At 39.5% G+C, this 5,058-nt stretch overlaps 1 non-coding gene across 1 annotated transcript; it reads left to right on the top strand.

Annotated features, from left to right (window-relative positions):
- Positions 1-1,616: 1,616 nt before the first annotated feature.
- Positions 1,617-1,722, top strand: LOC145603236 (small nucleolar RNA R71). Its single transcript, XR_014104764.1, has one exon. It is a non-coding gene; the product is annotated as a small nucleolar RNA R71 (small nucleolar RNA).
- The last annotated feature ends 3,336 nt before the right edge of the window (positions 1,723-5,058 follow it).

The raw sequence follows: 5,058 nt of genomic DNA, 5'->3' as shown, positions 1-5,058 counted from the left end.
TCTACCTTTCCCTTAGGAATCTTGATCGACCTATCGGCTAATTGCAAAGTAATCTTGGAAGGAAGAAGTTCTCCTAGACCTAATCTTTGATAAACCGAATATGGCATAAGGCTAACACTAGTTCCTAAGTCACATAAGGCATTACCAATTTGGGTCTTGTTAATGGCACAAGGGATGGAAAAATTTCCGGGATCCTTAACTTAGGAGGCATCTTGTTCATGATAATTGCACTACAATGTTCGGTAAGGCTAATTGTCTTCATCATATCACAAGTCCTTTTTCCACTCAAAATCTCCTTAAGAAACTTAGCATAGTTTGGCATTTGTTCAACAACATCGGTGAAAGGAAGAGTTAGATGAAGTTGCTTAAGCATCTCTACAAATTCCCCAAATTGCTCATCGAACTTATATCTATTATATCTTTGGGGATAGGGGAGCCTTGGTTTGCAAACCTCTTTCTCTTTCTCTTTCACCTTCACCTTCTCTACTCGTTCCTCTAGCAACACTCTTCTTAGGCACACCTGCCTCAAGGACCTTACCACTCCTAGTAACAATGGCATCCATAGGGTTCCTAGAATCTAGGCTAGGTGGAGTCAAAGAAGAAGAGTTTGCATATCCCTTGAACACACTAGTCAATTGAGAAATTTTTTCACTTAAATTCTTGTTATAGGCCAACATGTAATTAAACTTCTCTTCATTCAAAGCCATATAAATTTCCAAAGTTTTGGCTTGTTTCTCAATGACACTTTCCAAAAATTCCCTAGAAGAAAATGATTGATCATAGGAATTATCACTTGAACTTTGAGCATTTGGAACTAAATCAATTGGGGAACCACTTTGAAAATTTGCTTGAAAATATCCCCTAGTTTGATTATTCCAATTACCCCTAGTTTGATTTTGGCTCCTTTGTTGACCATGGTTATCATAACCTTGATTATGATCCCCATGTCTATGGCCATGACCATGACCATGACCATTACAACCGTGATGGTTATAGTTACCATGAATCCCTTGGTATCCATGATTTCTACAACCTCCATTTTGGTTATAATCATCATGATTCATATGATAATTCCTATTTCCAACATACCTTTGAACATCAATTCTAGGTTCACAAGCATGATTATTGATATAATTCACATGTTCCATTTCACTTCCATCACATTCACTACAAGGAATATTTGCGCACATAGAAGCATTATGATCATTCATTCCACATAATTCACAAGGCCAACATTCCACAATCATGCAACAAGAAGAAAGATTAGAGTTAGAGTGAGAAGACGTACCTTTCCCCTTAATTTGGGAGGGAAGAATTGGAGCTTGGGAAGGGGGCTTCTTAAGCTTTTCTTTGAGAGACATGACTTCTTTCCCTAAATCCGCAATCAAAGTAGTCAAATCATTGATGGCACTAAGTTGTTCGATTGAGTAACCCTTGCTTGTTGGTTCTTTCTCCACTTCTTGCCAATTCATGTAATGACGAACCACTTCATCAATTGCATCAACCACTTCTTCTTCTGTTTTGTTCATGATTGGGCCTCCGGCTCCGGCATCCAAACTTGCTCTCCCATGAGAACTCAACCCACCATAGAAGATATGTATGATTTATAGGTAGGAATCCCATGGTGTGGACACTCCCTTTGATAATCCTTAAATCTTTCCCATGCTTCATAGAGACTTTCATTTGGCTTTTCCTTGAACCCTTGAATCAAAGCTCTTGCCTCCGCCGTCTTCTTTTGAGGATAGAAACGGAACAAGAAAGCTTTGGTGACATCATCCCAAGTTCTCAAAGAATTGGGCTTCACTTCCTTATCTAGCCATTCCAAAGATCTTCCTAAGAGAGAGAAAGGGAACAACTTAAGGCGAATAATCTCTTGAGATACTCCATTGACCTTGAATGTGTTACAATATTTTTCAAACTCTTTAAGATGGTTCAATGGGCTCTCGTTCTTAGCCCCACTATATTGTCTCCTTTCAATTAGGGTGATCATTGCCGGCCGAATTTCAAAGTCAATTTCCGGTGTTGTAGGTGGAGCTATGCCGCTCTCATACCTATATGCACCGGGCACTCCAAGTTCCTTCTAGGCAACTCTTGAATTTCCTCCCATGGCTTGGGATCTATGCACACAAAACTCAAAGAAAATATTAGTAGCACGGCTACAAGTGTAGCCTAAAGTGTAAAATCTTTTTGTATTTTACAAATAGAGTGGAATAGACTCAACAACAACATGCACTCAAAGCACCATTCCCCGGCAACGGCGCCATTTTGATGGGATGTAGAACGGTAGGTCGTTGGGCTACCACCCCACCCAATCAAACAAAATTTGTAACTTAACAAACCCCTATTTAGTGTAGTGGTAAGTCAAGGTCGAACCCAAAGGAATGGAGGTCGAATGCACAATGCCTAAGTCAAGCTATTCCGAAATCTAGTAGGGGTTTATGGTAGAAACTAGAGTTAAGCTAGGCAATGCAAAAAGCTAGTACTAATTGAATGCTAAGGCACTAGGGGAATGGATCCACATGCATCAACAATGAAGTTCAATCAACTCGGGGAATCAACCAATCAAGTCAAGCAATGTGAGGGAAAACCGAAATTGCAACCAAGAGAGTACATCAAGCTATTCTCCTAGAGGTCTAATTAGCGTCAACTACATCAAACAGTAGCTAGGAAACATCACAAGATATCTCAATCGAGTAAATGTAAGCCACAAATCAATGGTCCGTATCAATGTGAACTCACAATGCAATCTAGTGTGAATAACAAGGGTGATCAAGCCTAATCAAGCACACACATGCACAAAATCAATCAACCAATTTAATCACATTATCAACTCAATCAATTTCCCCCAAATTAATCTCAATTCATCATCAATACATGCTTCACCACTACCCTAGCAAATAAACTACTCACAATCCATGAAGAACATCAAAATCAAAGCTAAACTAATCATCATTCCCAAATTCATTAATTGAAATCAAATAGAAACCAACAAATTCAATCAAAATCAATCAAACTATCAATTAACCAAATCAAACAACAATACTAATGAAATCAAACATTAAATTGCTTTAAAGAGTAAAGAATCCTTACAAACTTGATAGAAATCAAATCAAATGTAGTAATCTTCAATCATTAATCATCAAACCCACATTTTCTCTCTCTAAAAATGCTAAGAACTAGTGTTTTTCTCTCTCTAGAATCTAATCTAATCTCACTCATGAAGATCTAATTCTCCCTCTATAAAAGGAAAGAAATAACCATCAAATACAAAGAGGAAGTTGGGAATGACGTCCAAAAATAGACCCACGCCGGTGCGGGCGCTCGGAGGAGAGAGAGTGGTGCGCACGGGAACACACCCAGAAAGGTGCGCCCGCACGCACCTGGTGTGCGGCCGCACTCGACAGATGTGCGGCCGCACACTCCTCAAGTGCGCCCGCACAAAGCTGCTGCTTCCTTCTCTTCTTCTTCGTCCTAGCTCATGCGGTGCACACATCCTAGATGATGGTGATGGAGGACAAGGTAGGCAGGAAATTCCTTGAATTTCTTGAAGGGTATAAGCCATGAGAAAGGCACATACAGGACCTTGAAGCATGCTCCTTGGACCTCCCTTTGACTTGAGACTTCTTGCACAAGCTTTAGGCATGAAAACCGATGGAAAAATATGGAGAGGAAGCTCGGGAATCCTTGGACAAATAATCACAACCTACAATCAAAGGATAAAAAGCAAGTAAAAGGGAAAATAGCAAGTAAACTAGAAAATGCATAAAATAGAGAAACTAACTACAAAAAGCATAAAATGAAGAAAACTAGAATAAAACTAAGGAAAACTAAAGAAGAGAGTAATAAAATGAAATAAAATTCATCCAAAAAGGGACCAAATGAGTGCCATAAATGTCATTCATCAATACCCTTCGGGAGTCCAATTGAGTGGGTGGAACCATCCAATATGCCTTTAAACATTCAATTTTCCAGTTCCAAACTTGCACTGATATCGTGACCTCAAGCCTACCACGGACATTTATGGCAACATATAATTGTCATATATGGTTCCAAAAGTCAATATATGAACCTAAGTTTTATCCACTAGGGTCTCAAGAGTTTTCGCCACCAGGCCCCGTAACCTCAAAATTCATTAAAAAGCGTGGATTATAGCCATCAATTTTCTAATTTTTTGACCTTTTTTTCGCCCGAAAATAAAATTGCTGAGATGTTTACCATGGTTCCTAATACCCTCCGGGAGTCCAATTGAGTGGGTGGAACCATCCAATATGGCTTTAAACATTCAATTTATCATTCCAAACTTTCACCGATATCGTGACCTCAAGCCTACCACGGACATTTATGGAAACATATAATTGTCATATATGGTTCCAAACGTCATTCTATGACCCTAAGATGTATCCCTTAGGGTCTCAAGACTTTTCGCCACCGGGCCCCGTAACCTCAATATTCCTCAAAAAGCGTAGATTATAGCCTTCAATTTTGGAATTTTTTGACCTTTTTTCGCCCGGAAAAAAAAAATTGCCGAGACGTTTACCATGGTTCCTAATACCCTCTAGGAGTCCAATTGAGTGGGTGGAACCATCCAATATGCCTTTAAACATTTAATTTACCCGTTCCAAACTTGCACCGATATCGTGACCTCAAGCCTACCACGGACATTTATGGCAACATATAATTGTTAGATATGGTTCCAAACGTCATTATATGACCCTAAGATGTATCCCCTAGGGTCTCAAGAGTTTTCGCCACCGGGCCCCGTAACCTCAAAATTCCTTAAAAAGCATGGATTAGCCTTCAATTTTGGAATTTTTTGACCTTTTTTCGCCCGGAAATAAAAAATTGCCGAGATGTTTACCATGGTTCCTAATATCCTCCGAGAGTCCAATTGAGTGGGTGGAACCATCAAATATGCCTTTAAACAGTCAATTTACCCGTTCCAAACTTTCACCGATATCGTGACCTCAAGTCTACCACGGACATTTATGGCAACATTGTATTGTCATATATGGTTCCAAACGTCATTATATGCCCCTAAGATGTATCCCCTAGGGTCTC

Source organism: Chenopodium album, chromosome 21 (genome assembly GCF_948465745.1).
Source record: "Chenopodium album chromosome 21, dcCheAlbu1.1, whole genome shotgun sequence".
NCBI lineage: Eukaryota > Viridiplantae > Streptophyta > Magnoliopsida > Caryophyllales > Amaranthaceae > Chenopodium > Chenopodium album.
This window is presented reverse-complemented; position numbering and strand designations above follow the sequence as displayed.